This window comes from Eurosta solidaginis, chromosome 4 (assembly GCF_040869045.1).
Source record: "Eurosta solidaginis isolate ZX-2024a chromosome 4, ASM4086904v1, whole genome shotgun sequence".
In the NCBI taxonomy this organism is placed as follows: Eukaryota; Metazoa; Arthropoda; class Insecta; order Diptera; family Tephritidae; genus Eurosta; species Eurosta solidaginis.
The window spans coordinates 49,465,846-49,481,912 of NC_090322.1; the positions used below are offsets into that span (position 1 = coordinate 49,465,846).

General features: G+C 38.9%; 1 protein-coding gene across 2 annotated transcripts in view; it reads right to left on the minus strand.

Moving 5' to 3' along the window:
* Positions 1 to 16,067, minus strand: part of LOC137249708 (acidic phospholipase A2 PA4) — a 102,663-nt gene that overhangs the window by 74,658 nt on the left and 11,938 nt on the right. Inside the window, exon 1 of one of the 2 annotated variants that reach the window (XM_067781470.1) lies at positions 704 to 822. The exons of the other annotated variant lie outside the window; for it this stretch is intronic. The gene's annotated coding sequence lies outside the window, so the exon portion shown is untranslated. Of the gene's footprint in view, positions 1 to 703; positions 823 to 16,067 lie in introns of those variants that run through there. 2 annotated transcript variants of the gene reach the window in all.

Sequence of the window (16,067 nt, forward strand, 5' to 3'; positions counted from 1 at the left end):
CCGACTGTTCAGTCAAGAAGCTTTTCGTAATTACTGCCCTATTTTAACAGCTAGAGGCTTCAAATGTCACCGAGTGCTTAAGTGTAGAGCATTCATTCAAAAAATCATAGAGATCGGTCTTATATATGGTATGTATCCCATACAACCGATTGCTCAGATAAGAAACTTTTCGTAATTTCTGCCCATTTTAATAGCTAGAACCTTGAAATTTCATCATACGCTTTCGTATATAGCATATATTGTTGTATGAAAAATTCGACAAGATCGGTCGTATATATAGCATATGTCCCCTACAACCGATTCTTCATATAAGAAACTTTTCGAAATTTCTACACCATTTTAAAAGCTAGAAGCTTCAAATTTCACCAAATGCTTACGTATATAGCATATATTGTTGTATGAGTAAATCATAGAGATCAGTGGTATATATATTACATACCCCATATAAACCATCAATTATGCCTCCTACCAAAGAACCTACCTATTTTTTATTTTTTTACTTATCTTGAAAATCGCTTAGGTATGTACATCTGTTCACTATATATTTCATATCTTATCCAGCCGATTATTTGGATATTACGAATGGGGTTAGATTGTTGTTCAGCCCAATTCATGAAAGGTATGAAGTCCCGTCCTTACTTGTTTTCATTTTTTTTATCAGTTTTTTACGTTTTTTTAATTTTTTGTTAAAATTAACACTCACTTTCACATCCAAATAAATTTCCTTTAATCTCTTATTAAATTAAGGCTATTCTCACAATTTTCTCCAACCGGAAAAAATAGCAAACTCTAAAAAAAGCATCCGTTTCCGTTAAGCGTTAGCTAATCACTGAAAATCTATTCAAAAATTTCGCTTTGTCTAATCTAGAAAAAGGCAGATACAATTTTAGCAACTCGTAAGTTAAATAAATGTTCGTGTGTAAATATTTGTGTGTAGATACACAACTACATGTAATGTGCGTGCAAATATTGACTAGTCTTGAACTTGAAATATTCAATTGTGAAGAAATTGTTTCAACGATTTTAAAATTGAGCTTAAAAAATTTTTAAATATTTTAATTATACTAATTAGACTTGTTTCAATTAACATAAAGCTAAATTTTTTAGTTTGTGCTAATCATTGTGTACAAATTTGTATCTGGCTACCGGCGTCTATTACTTATTCAACAGCTTCCATTCCTTTCCATTATTTTTTTTTGCAAGAAAATAGCGATCAAAGCAGAAAATGGCATCAATGCCTTTAAATCTTTTTATTTAAATTTCTGCAGTAATTTGTCAGTCTCACCACTGGTGTAGCCTTTCATCATCATCATTGAATGGCGCTTAACCGCCCAAGCGATTTTGACCGTTTAGTAACAAGTCACGCCAGCTATCCCTGTTTCGAGATGACTGACGCCAATTTGTAGCACCAATGCAGGGGTGGCTTTCCGTAATTCGATATAGATCAAGAACGAGTATAAAATAATCGTTTTCGCTTTCCGTAACACAAATTGTCGCCTCGTCGTATTGAACGTTCGATACAAACTCTTCGATAACAAATTAGGTGTCGAATTGTCTTTTTGAAATTTATAACTTTATACTTTGATGATGATTTTTTCTTCAGATATTAAGAACCAAACGCTATTTATAAAAGAAAATAGTTTGGTAGCTCGAAAAAGCTTTGTTGGGAATGCTGGTATATCCAAATGAAAATATATGTACGTTTGTGTTCTAATTAATATTGAACCTAAAACGGAATTTTATATATTTCGGCGAGAAAACTCGTCATGTTATTCAATTCATAAATAAAGATAATCTCATTGAAGAAATTAAAACAGCTGTGAACCCAAATGTGGTAAACGCCATACATTGCGCTTTGCCAATACTGGCCAGCATACAACATGAACTTATAAGGTGCTTTCCGGCAACAAAGTTCTGGCACTGTAAAAATATGGTGACCGACATTGTAAATAAAGACGAACAGAGGGAGATTGTTCTTGCCGAACATAATCGAGCTCACAGAGCTGCCCAGGAGAATGTCAAGCAAATCCTTCGTGATTATTACTTCCCAAAAATGACCAAACTGGCAAACGAAGTGGTCGCGAATTGTAAGATCTGCAGTAAGGCCAAATACGATAGGCACCCACGAAAGCAGGAGTATGGTGTAACACCGGTCCCATCCTATACCGGAGAAATTTTGCACATTGACATATTCTCAACAGATAAAAAATACTTTTTGACATGTCTCGACAAGTTTTCGAAATTTGCTGTGGTACAGCCTATACCATCTCGAACAATCTCAGATATAAAATACCCAATTATTCAACTAATGAATATATTCCCAGGGACAAAGACTGTTTATTGTGATAACGAGGCCTCTTTAAATTCTGAAACGATAACCTCGTTACTAAAAAATAGCTTCAATGTTGACATCGTCAACGCGCCACCTCTTCATAGCACCTCGAATGGGCAGGTTGAACGCCTCCATAGTACACTTTTGGAGATAGCCAGATGTCTGAAATTGGACAGAAAAATCTGCGAGACGACAGACCTTATATTACTGGCAACAATTGAATACAACCGAACGATTCATTCGGTGACCAATGAAAAACCGATTGATGTAGTTTACGCTACACCAACCGACATGAGAAATGAGATAACCATGAAAATAACGAAAGCACAACAAGCACAATTGGAAAGAAATAACCCTTCCAGACAGAATATGGTGTTCGACGTAGGGGAACGCGTACTAGTACAGACGAATAGACGACTGGGAAATAAACTGTCCCCTTTATATGTCGAAGAAAGGGTTGAGACAGATCTAGGAACCACGGTTCTCATAAAAGGGAGGGTGGTCCATAAGGACAACCTGAGATGAAAACCGTGGAATATCTTTCAATATTATAAGGTAAATTAAAAGAAGGTTATTTTCCCCCATCTTTCAGGATCCCCATTATGATGCTCTCCATCCAAACGGCAATAGCAAAATTGACGGACTACTCGACTTCCGATTATATACCGATCCAGGATGGCGACGTAATAGTTTGGACACACTTCGGCTATCTTAAGCATAGCACCAATCTTACGGTATATAAAGAAATAGCAGAAGAAACGAAAGGACTAACAACGCATTTCCCCTTATCCCATATGAGAATGCTACTCGACTCAGACATTTCACACATAAAAGTTCTTTTAACAACACTGGACATTCACCATAGACAGGCTAGGAGTATTAACATTTTAGGTACTGCTCTAAAGGTGATTGCAGGAACACCCGACTTCGAAGACTTTGAAAACTTATCGAACGTTCGATACAAACTCTTCGATAACAAATTAGGTGTCGAATTGTCTTTTTGAAATTTATAATTTTATGCTTTGATGATGATTTTTTCTTCAGAGATTAAGAACCAAACGCTATTTATAAAAGAAAATAGTTTGGTAGCTCCAAAAAGCTTTGTTGGGAATGCTGGTTTATCCATATGAAAATATATGTACGTTTGTGTTCTAATTAATATTATATATTTAATTACAAATAAATGAAATATTACAAAGTTCGCGTTACACGTGCAATCGGATCTATGATCAAAAGAAACAAGTAAGGAAGGCTAAGTTCGGGTGTAACCGAACATTACATACTCAGTTGAGAGCTTTTTCCTTTGGTCCCCAGGCGTTTACTACGCTTCGGGAAAATTTATTACCATGTTCATGTTCGTATCTTAACAATAATTACATATGAGTACAATAATAATAACAGAATTAGTTATTTTTTTTTCCTTCAATAGGACAATTGTTGTAAGCTCTGCATACTGGTTTATGGTTTGAATGATAATAACGCCTGCGAATGGATACAGGCTGACATGTTAAACATGAATATTTATATACATTCGTCATAACTTTTTTTTTTTTGTCATATATATTATTATATTGCTTCTAATAAATACATATTATAATTTAATTCAGCATATTATTGAAACCTTTTACAGTACTAATAATATTAAAAACTAGTTTTTTCAATGACTCCACGAGATGTTTATCGGTGCTGATTGCCATTACATTAAATGGGGGTACCTGGGTTTCTTCGCACAATGTGATATGACGGTGCCTTTTTCCGACCTCATACTTTGCAGATAGCCACATCTAATAAAAAAAATTTTTAAAACTTTGAAATAATACAGGTCCTTGACTGGGAGAATCCCTAGACTTCTAAAAAGTTCTCTCGATGGATGCAGCCGGTTAACATTAGATATTTTTCGAACAGCATACTTTTGCAATACTAGTAACGGCTGGGTTTTGTTAAGGGTGGCGCCACCCCAGCAGCTGATTCCGTATTTTAATTTAGAATGAAAGACCGCATAATAAACTATTTTGAGAAGATTGTTGGAACCGGAAGTTCTGAGATGATAAAGACAACGCAAAGAGAATTGAAGATATTTTTTTAGACGGGATATATGGTTACCCCAGCTCATATTCGTATCAACCGTTACACCCAGATACTGAAATTCATCAACATAGTCTATCGTGAAGCAGTACTTACTACAGGCCACAAGCGAGGCGAAGGTACCGGACTGAAAAACTTGGCACATATTGTCATGTAAAGCAAATCGCTCGCAAATCGCAGAATGAAAAACAATACTTACATCCGGTGGTTTTTTTATATTTAGACTAAAACTCATGAGTTTGCAGTGACTTCCCCCAAGAAGGGCATATCAAAAATTGAATTAACATAAATTAAAAATAAGATGGGACCGAGCACGGAGCCTTGCGGAACCCCTCTCATGATTGGATTAGTCTTCCCCAGCTTTCCGCAAACTCTGACGCATTGTACCCTTTCAGAAAGGTATGATTGAAACCACTTATGTACAAATCCTCGAAAACCGGCATCATACAATTTACTTATTAAAATAGCATGATCTACCGTGTCAAAAGCTTTGGTTATGTCTACGAAAAGACCAGCGCAATTTTTTTTATTGTCCAACTCTTGATAAATAAAAGAGCAGAATTCTCGTAGAGCATCTTCAGTAGAGCGGTTTGCTCTAAAACCAAACTGCCTTGGACTAAAAAAGCTTCTGCTTTCTAGAAACTGCATAATTCGATTTTTAAGAGCTTTTTCAAAGACCTTAGATATAGAGGATAGAAGTGAAATAGGCCTATAGTTATTTTTATCTTCCCTGTTACCCTTTTTAAACACGGGTATAATAATTGCACATTTCAAGGCATCGGGGAAAATTCCTGTAAAAACACTAGTATTAAATAGATGCTTTAGTACGTCCAGCATATTAAGGGCTATGTTTTTAAGAAGTTTATTTGAAATACCGTCGTATCCACTAGAGCCAGAGTTGCTTAGACTTTTTATTATTGCAAGGAGCTCAGTACCTGTGAAGGGTTCAAACATAAAACTGCACCTAGAAATAGATGCGTCACCACTGGACATGATGCAGTTGCAGGAAGAAGTATTGCATTGACCAACAGACACAAAAAAATCATTAAAAATATCAGCAACAACAGAGGGGTCGTCAATCATATTGCCACAATTATTCAGAGCAATAACCCGTTCACTACCAGAGCTATTTCGGTTGATAATGCTATTTACAACTTCCCATTCTTTTTTAGTGTTCCCATGGCAGCTCTAGTTCTATAGGTGACGCCTTTTCCAGATATCGCCATAAAGGTGGAGCAGGGGTGACTCTAGAATGCGTTTGTACGATATGGGTAGCAAATGAAAGGTGTTAATGAGTCTTTTAAAAGGGAGTGGGCCTTAGCTCTATAGGTGTATGCCTTTTCGAGATATCGCCATAGAGGTGGACCAGGGGTGACTCTAGAATGTGTTTGTACGATATGGGTAGCAAATGAAAGGTGTTAATGAGTATTTTAAAAGGAAGTGGGCCTTAGTTATATAGGTGGACGCTTTTTCGAGATATCGCCACAGAGGTGGACCAGGGGTGACTCCAGAATGTTTTTGTACGATATGGGTATCAAATGAAAGGTATTAATGAGTATTTTAAATGCGAGTTGATCTTAGTTCTATAGGTGACTCCTTTTCCAGATATCGCCATAAAGGTGGACCAGGGGTGACTCTAGAATGCGTTTGTACGATATGGGTAGCAAATGAAAGGTGTTAATGAGTCTTTTAAAAGGGAGTGGGCCTTAGTTCTATAGGTGTACGCCTTTTCGAGATATCGCCATAGAGGTGGACCAGGGGTCACTCCAGAATGTGTTTGTACGATATGGGTATCAAATGAAAGGTGTTAATGAGTATTTTAAATGCAAGTTGGTCTTAGTTCTATAGGTGACGCCTTTTCCAGATATCGCCACAAGGGTGGGCCAAGGGTGACTCTAGAATGTTTGTACGATATGGGTATCAAACGAAAGGTGTTACTGAGCATTTTAAGAGGGAGTGGGCATTAGGTCTATAGGTGGACGCCTTTTCGAGATATCGCCATTAGGGTGGGCCAGGGGTGACTCTAGAATGTTTGTACGATATGGGTATCAAACGGAAGGTGTTACTGAGCATTTTAAGAGGGAGTGGGCATTAGGTCTATAGGTGGACGCCTTTTCGAGATATCGCCATTAGGGTGGGCCAGGGGTGACTCTAGAATGTGTTTGTATGATATGGATATCAAATTAAAGGTATTAATGAGGGTTTTAAAAGCGAGTGGCCCTTAGATGTATATGTGAAGGCGTTCTCGCGATATCGACCAAAATGTGGACCAGGTGATCCAGAAAATCATCTGTCGGGTACTGCTAATTTATTTATATATGCAATACCACTAACAGTATTCCTGCCAAGATTCCAAGGGCTGTTGATTTCGCCTTGTAGAACTTTTTCATTTTCTTCTACTTAATATGGTAGGTGTCACACCCATTTTACAAAGTTTTTTCCAAAGTTATATTTTGCGTCAATAAACCAATCCAGTTACCATGTTTCATCCCTTTTTTCGTATTTGGTATAGAATTATGTCATTTTTTTTCATTTTTCGTAATTTTCGATATCGAAAAAGTCGGCGTAGTTATAGTCCGATATCGTTCATTTTAAATAGCGATCTGAGATGAGTGCCCAGGAATCTACATACCAAATTTCATCAAGATACCTCAAAATTTACTCAAGTTATCGTGTTAACGGACGGACGGACGGACGGACATGGCTCAATCAAATTTTTTTTCGATACTGATGATTTTGATATATGGAAGTCTATATCTATCTCGATTCCTTTATACCTGTACAACCAACCGTTATCCAATCAAAGTTAATATACTCTGTGAGCTCTGCTCAACTGAGTATAAAAAGGGAAGATGGAAATGTCATTGTCAGCGATCTTACATAAGTATAGGCTGCTTGCGTTGTCGATAACGTAACCAGTGTTACGGTTTGAACGAATGAAAGATTTGTTCTTGGCTATCTGATAGTCACCACAATATCCCCGGCTAGTTATTTGACTAACTATACCGAAGATGGATTCGGACTTGACGTCCTGATGATGAATATTTTACAGCCACTGCGTCTTTTGCGTTGTAATTGTCTTCACTTCGTTGAGCCGGAGTTGTGGACGTCGCGGGCTCAATCTGTGGACCTTGTACTGTGAGCGTCGTATCCTCGATATCGCTATCGTTAAAAATATATGCCGCTTTTAATCGATCGATAGAGATTTTTGCTTCTCTCTGTCGGATTCCTATTACAAAGAATTTTTTGTTTTTCCATGTAACCCCGTACGGTCCTTCGTAGTTTGGCTCCAATGGTTCGCGAACTCGATCAGTTCGTACGAAAACATATTTACCATCTTTTAGCGCTGGTTGTACATAAGCTGAAACTTCTCCGTGTCGACCTGGTTTTGTTGTTGGCAAGTCCATTATTGCTTTTCTTAAGACTTCGATGAATTCTGCTTCTGTAAGTTGATTTTTTCTCACGTGTAGGAACTCCCCTGGTATTCGTAACTGTGTACCATAAAGCATTTCTGCGGGACTCGCGCCGATGTCTGTCTTCACGGAAGTACGCATTCCAAGAAGGATGAGAGGTAAAGCAAAGCTCCAGTTCCTGGTAGGGCAACACTTAATCGACGATTTAAGTGTGCGGTGCCAGCGTTCAATAAGCCCATTAGACTGGGGGTGGTATGGTGTAGTACGAAAATCTTGTACGCCCAGGATTCTCGTTAATGGTCTGAATACCTCTGATTCGAACTGGCGCCCTAAGTCGGTGGAAATCTTCTGTGGTATGCCATACTCTGATATCCAACCACTATCAGCGCATTAGCTACGCTAGGTCATCTCGAAAATCTGTCTATACACGTAAGACAGTAGTGGAAACCGTTGGAAGTTGGTAGTGGTCCAATGATGTCAATATTAATGTACTGAAATCTATCATCCACGTTCGCGTAACTTCCTAGCGGTGACTTTGTGTGTCGTTGTATCTTCGCTCTCTGACACGGAATACATGCGCGAACAATTTTAGCAACTTGGACGGCCATTCGAGGCCAAATGTATCGCTCCGCTACTAACCTCTGCGTTGTTTTTATCCCAGGGTGAGACAAATTGTGTAGCTTATGAACCACCTTTACCCGAAAGCTGTTCGGTACATAAGGTCCCACTATTCCGTTGAAGACGTCGCAGAAAAGTTTTTCTTGTGAGCCTGGAAGTGAGACTTTTTTTAACGAAATTGAACTATTCTCACCTGAACTAAGAAGGTCTTGAAGTTGTTGGTCGCTCGCTTGCGCTACCGCCATAGCATCAAAATCGATGGCGTTGCTCTGTATTGTGCTAATTCTGGAGAGCAAATCGGCTATGTTATTGTCACGTCCAGGTAAGTGACGAATATCTGTAGTGAATTGACTAAATATTTCAAGTTGGCGTGTTCTTCGTGGGGGTGCCTTTTCGCTGTTTTGACGGAACGCCAAAATGAGAGCTTTATGGTCGGTAAGCAATATGACTTCCCTTCCTTCGAGAGGGTATTTGAAATGGAGTACACCTTGGTATGCAGCGGTATATACGCACTATATTTTTATAGCTTCTGTACTGGTATATGGTGTGAGGATCAGGAGGCGTGGTAGAGGCTGGTGGTGGGGATTGCTACTGTTCGCACATCGGGAATAGCTCTTAAAAACAGCCGAAACAACTGGATGCGCCCTGTACCACGAGAGTCATGAGTATTAAAAGACCATTAATAGCAACCGTAAGTCGCCTTTGTGCGTGGCCGCCAAGGAGCCACAAATGATTTAAAGGAATTGTGTTCGCGACGATTTTAGGAGTTAACCCTAGGTGAAACTACGCTTTGCACGAGATATACAGACAAAAGTGTGACTATTTTATGTATCTCTATTTCTTTTTGCCGACGCAGCAGTACCAATTCCAAAGACCGGGGTTAGGTTCGAAGCCTCTCTGGAGTAAGCGAACGAGGGACAATCCCTCAGCAAGGAGCTACTCCTGAAAATTTTTGAACGGTCTGCGAGATCTTGAGGCAAAAACCCCGGATCTTTCCGAAATGGCCAACATGTTGATATTCTTAAATACATACAAACAAAACCTTTCCTAAATATTATTTTTTTAAATAGAAAAATCAAGCTGTTTAAAGTAAGAACACCGGCGTAAGCCGGCGCGCCACCTACGCCGCCGCCGCCGGTATATAATAGAGCCTACGCCGCCGCCGCCGATAAAGTGATCGGCGTAAACCTCTAGTCTGCACGGCTACGACGTCGTGACGAGATTGAACGTGACCGATTACGATGATTGGCTTTTTGCATTAACTTTTCGAACTTCATTTCGAGGCACTCAATATGTTTACCTATTTGGGAATCCGATGGATCTCCGGTACTACGCGCACCAACGACTGTCATTTGTAGGAAGTCGCCTACTTCCAAAATTATATCGGCCAGCTTTGCAAATTCTGGCAGTTCAGCATCTGATGCTCGCAAAATGGCTCTTGCCTGCGCCGGCAGCCGCTGTAGTCAAAGTGATTTCAGAAATTCGCTACCAACTTTGCCCTTTGCAAGGCTGCTTAATTCGTTGTAAAGTTGTTGGTCGCTTATCTCCTAAGTCTATTTCCGAAAGCAGCTTTTGCCTTTTCTTTTGTTCGCTCTCGCAGTAGCGTTCTATATATACGTGTTTTGAGGTTTTGATATTTGCCAGTCTCAGGTGGACTTAATATGGCGTCAGAATTTTGCGCTAGAACATTTGACTCTATAGAGGCAACTACAGTGTTAAATTTAGAAATGTCGGTGGACACTCAGATATGCTGAATTGCGCTTCAACCAGCGCAAACCAAATTTCTGGGTGCTCCGGCCAGAAACTTTATTAATAATCGTTCTATCATTTGGTGGTGGTGCGCCAGCTGCGTCTGCCTGCCCGTTGACCATTTCGTTTGCTTTTGCTCAAAATATTTGCAACGTCGGGGTCACCAATTGCTGGAAATGCTGGTTTATCCAAATGACAATATATGTATGTACGTTTGTGTTCTAATCTATATTTAATTACAAATAAATGAAATATTACAAAGTTCGCGTTACACGTGCAATCGGATCTAAGATCAAAAGAAAAAAGGGAAGATGGAAATGTCATTGTCAGCGATCTTACATAAGTATCGGATCATTGCGTTATCGATAACGTTGGAATCGACCAGTGTTGCGGTTTGAACGAATGAAAGAAGATATGTTCTTAGCTATCTGATAGTTACCACAGCTTTCTAAACACCCTTTGAAATCTGCAAACGAAAGAGATCATACCAAGATACGGGAACTAAAATGGCATCATCGAGCGTTCTATATCGACTTGAAGTATCGAATCACCCCAGGGGTGGCTTTCCGTAATTCGATAGTCGACACTCGTTCGCTCGATACTTTAATTCGATATCGAACGCTCGACGACACAGTTTTGGATTACGTATTTCAATTTGAGTACATTTTTCTCGTGTATCAAAAAGTGTTTCGAAAGTATATTGGAATCATCAAATAATCGCAAAAGCATTAAAAACTCTAGCTTACGAAAAGCAGTTCAACACCTAAGGTGCTATCGAACAGATTGTGTCGAACGTTCGATACGACGCGACGAGATTTTGTATTACGGAAGGCAAAAACGATTAGTTGATACTCGTTTTTGTTCGATATAGAATTACGGAAAGCCACCCTTGATTAATGATTCGATACTTCAAGTCGATATCGACCGCTCGATGATGCCATCTTAGTTCCCGGATCTTGGTGTGATCTCTTTCGTTTGCAGATTTCAAAGAGTGTTTAAAAAGCTTTTTGGAACTAGCAGAATATTTTCTTTTATAAATAGCGTTTGTTTCTTAATCTCTGAAGAAAAAATCATTCCCTAAATAATCACCAAAGCATAAAATTATAACTTTCAAAAAGGCAATTCGACACCTAATTTGGCATCGAACAGTTTTTATCGAACGTTCGATACGACGCGTCGACAATTTGTGTTACGGAAAGCGAAAACGATTATTTTATACTCGTTCTTGATCGATTTCGAATTACGGAAAGCCACCCCTGACTGTGAGAGTGACTTTGATATTAAAACTGGAGACATTGGTGCTTTATCGGTAACCGTATTGCTAACCTTTTAACAGCTGATTCGACCAACCTTATGAGAATCAATGCAATCGATTATTGGTGCCGCTAAGGTCGTAACCGTATCGTAGCCAACCAATTGGTTTTTGGTTTACCGTCGTAACGATAAACAGCTGATTACGTTAGGGATACGACTACAGCGATACGACATACGGCACCAATGACTCCCGCTTTAAACATAAATTTTCTATCATATCAGGTCGGACGACTGCGGCGGTCAATTCAATCGTTCTTTGTTGTTTTACCAGAACGAGTCCTTTGCTCGTTTTACTCGTTGACTCATAATTATGCGCTCGTTATACTGCTGAGATATTCATAGAAATGTTATGGTAAGCTCTGAATATCGTAACGTGGTTTCACTTAAAATGCTGTTGAATTTCCTCATATCTTTGATACAAATTAAGTAGTTTGTGCCAAACATACCTGAACCATTATGATCGTATCGCTATGTTTCACCATTTGAAAAGTGTTCTAAAGAAAGAGTTCAGCGTTGAAGGATCTTCGCTTTGATTTCGTTCCACCAAAAAATTACTAAGTATTCACCTCTTATCACCAAACATTGCTGTGCTTTGGGACTTAGCTGTATACATTGAGATGCTTTATAGACACCAACCAAGCTCGACACCACCGCACGACATCAGATTTTATCAAGATGGACTCAAATGCCTTTCAAGGCATATGTCTACAAATATTGAAACTGATTGCCCTTTCTCATGCGCAATAGGAGCTCAATTGTGCCTTGGAATGTAGTCTAAGCCTGGCTATCAAGAAAGATCATAAAAATGGTTTCTGACACTATAATGCATTGGATAATTATACTTTGCCTTCTTTGTGTCATAGACCTTCGCCAGAAAGACACTGCAAAAGGCGATAGGACTGACTGGCACGCAGGTGCTTCGAAGAGAGCATTTTTATTATGTCCCTCCCCATTGTCTAGACCCTTTTCTCATTCTCACTCTACAAAGATACTTTACGTTCAGTACCTAAAAGTCAACGATTGTCATAATATAATTCGTGTGAGAAGATATATTAGTAAGGGGGATCGTTTAATCATCCTCCTGTCATGTCATCTAGTATCTTAACGTGCCTGTAATCCTCCAAATGTTGGATTCCCCCTATTCTATAAGCCTATTTTCGGCCAAACCCTGCGTAAATGCAAGTGAAGGATACCAGTTAACCCTTCCAGAGGTGCTATGCCGACTGCCCCGATATTCCCAGGCATGCTAGCCTTTACAACTTTTGTCTTACGCTTTCCATCATACTAGAGCATCATGCGTTAGTATTGATCGAGTCCCGTGGACGTTATGTAGGTAAAGAAATGAAAGGAAGGAAAGGGAGAGAAAAGGACATGAAAGGAAAGAAAGAAAAGAAAAGAAAAGAAAAGAAAAGAAAAGAAAAGAAAAGAAAAGAAAAGAAAAGAAAAGAAAAGAAAAGAAAAGAAAATTAAAGAAAAGAAAAGAAAAGAAAATAAAAGAAAAGAAAAGAGAAGAAAAGAAAAGGAAAGAAAAGAAAAGAAAAGAAAAGAAAAGAAAAGAAAAGAAAAGAAAAGAAAAGAAAAGAAAAGAAAAGAAAAGAAAAGAAAAGAAAAGAAAAGAAAAGAAAAGAAAATAAAAGCATAGAAAAGAAAAATAAAGAAAAGAAAATAAAATCATAGAAAAGAAAACAAAAGAAAGGAAATTGAAGGATTGGAGAGGAAATTTAAGGAAGGGAATGGAAAAGAAGGTAAAGAAAACGAAAAGAAAGGAAAGGAAAGAAAATAAGATGAAAGGAAAGAGGAGGAAAGAAAAGGAAACTAAAGGATAATAGGGTCGAGAAAAAGAAAGAGTATAATTCAAAACCAGAGGTGGAACCGAAAACGGTCGGCGTGCTATGACGGTTTGTTATTTGTTAACATTTAGTTATCGATGAGTTATCGATTTATTATTGAAGTGTTATAAATATGCTATCGATAACAATGGTTATCTATGTGCTACTGATTTTTAATAGAAGTTATTTACTATCAAAAAGCTATAGATTCTTAATTGTAAATTTTTCAAAAATATGGCCAAAAAGTTATCGGCAAGTTATAGATTTGTTATCGAAATTTTGTTTAGTTTTTTATTTTTTTATCGAAAAGTTATCGATGTTCTATCGCAAATTTATCGATTTCTTATCAAAGATTTATCAATTATCTGCGTTGCATTTATTTGTTATCGATGACTCTTCTTTTTTTTACGAAACAGATACCGATAAGACATCACTACAAATTCGAGAGCACACCTGAAATACGGCGATAACAAGCCGATAACAAACCAATAAGCCGATAACTCGGCGATAAAAAGCATTGTGTGGTAGAACTTGTACTGCCGTCTAGACTAGTGCAGACGTAGTCTCATTTTATACTTACAGGGCATTTGTATGTTTAGTTTAAGTCATTGTTGCCTTTGCTTTTTCCTCACAGCCAAACAATAAAGTTAGTCTTTAATGCTAAACGTGAACTTGTCTGTCGTACCATTAAAAACAGTTGTCATTTAACACGTCAGTCACAGTTGGCACAGTTGGCAAAGTTGTCACTTAAGTACAAGTTTGTCATCTGCTCAATCAATCACATTATTGTACAATCGTACTTGTACAAAGTAGGTATGTACATCTGAATTTGAAAAAACCTAAATGCCTACCAGCCTAATAATTAAGTTTTTACGATGAGGAAAAGTACAACAATGATTTTGTAACAGATTTGTTATCAATTTTTTTTAAATACGTGAAGATATTTGAAGCTTAAGTAGGTGAAAAAAATTACTTCTACCATTAATCTTAGTTCATGTTTTTTGCGTGTGCACGCAGTAAAGTTTAAGTTACCCCCATGTTTAGTGACAATATTATTATTGTTGTGTATTGTACGCTTTACAGGCAAGGGGCGGCTGATAAGTGAAGTTTTCACATATATAGAGAGCCGTGGATTGAATACAACCGGCATTAAACTCGAACTTCAGGAACGACTACGAGAGGCAATGGAATTAGAAGGAATTGACGTGGAAGAGTATGAATTTCATCTTGATGGCGATGAGACAACAAAATTGGAGGAGAAAAATGAAACACCGCAGACAGTGGCGAACACAGACCTCAACATGATATTGGCTGCAATATCGGCACAAATCTCCGAAAAGACATCACAAATATCTACCAACATGCCATCACAATTGGAATCGCAGGAGACACGAACATCGAAGATTGAGGCACAAGAAACGCGTAGTTCAGAAATGTCGACACAGATTACATCCAAGATGGAAACTCAGCTGGAATCGCAGGAGAACCGTATAACAGCGAAGATTGAAGCACAAGAGGCACGAATGTCGGCGCAAATTTCAGCACAGATATCATCGCAGATCTCTGCTCAACTGGAAGAGCAAGAAGGACGTATTTCCTCGAAGTTGGAGGCGCAAGATACAAAAATTTTACAGTTTGAGGAAAAAATCGAGGCAGAGGTGGATACTTTGAGAGGACGTATCGAGCAGTTGCAACTGAATCGCCCAGCGGATTCAACGTGTAATCCAAAGGTAAAAACGCCATCCTTTGACGGTTCTGTTCCTTTCCAGGTCTTCAAGCTAAAGTTTGAGAAGACCGCAGCAGTGAACAACTGGAATGCGGAAGATAAAGTTGCTGCACTGTTCATGGCGTTGAAAGGGCCTGCAGCTGAGATTTTACAAACCATTCCAGAGGGCGAACGGAACTGTTATGAAGCATTGATGGGCGCTCTAGAGAGACGATACAGAACTGATCATAGGAGACAGATATACCAAATGGAGTTGCTGAACCGCTTCCAGAGACCAGGTGAAACATTGCAAGAGTTTGCGTCGGATATTGAAAGGCTAGCACATTTAGCGAATGCAGATATACCAAATGGAGTTGCTGAACCGCTTCCAGAGACCAGGTGAAACATTGCAAGAGTTTGCGTCGGATATTGAAAGGCTAGCACATTTAGCGAATACACTGAAAGGGTAAAGATTCAGAGCTTTATAAATGACATACGGGACGTTGAAACAAAGCGAGCTACATACGCAAACCCAAAGCCAACATTCGCAGAAACGGTGTCACAAGCTCTGATTCAGGAAACAGCGACGCTTCTGTGTAAGCCAGTTTTCAAAGCACGCCGTGTGGAAGTAGACGCAATATTGGAGGCGCTGAAAGGATCGCAAAAGCGGAGTGAAAAAGTTATCAAATGCTTCAAATGCGGGAAGTCCGGTCACATTGCATGTCATTGCGATCTTGGTCCTGGTAGTTCCAACTTGGGTGGCCGTAAACGCAAAGCTGGAGGAGATGAGCAAGAGCCTGCCAGATGGAAAAATCGAGAGCTGGATCCAGCTATTGAATCTCCTGTGATATCTGTTTCGCAAATTGGTAGAAAATCGAGCATTCTTGCCGTCAGAGGGAATGTGGATGGAACTTGGTCAACAGGAAAGTAAAACCGTTACCTTGAGCAAGGTTGCGTACGGTCACGGCGAGTATAACCAAGTTCAGGGAGAAGTGATATGTGAAGTCTTGATTGGAAGGGTC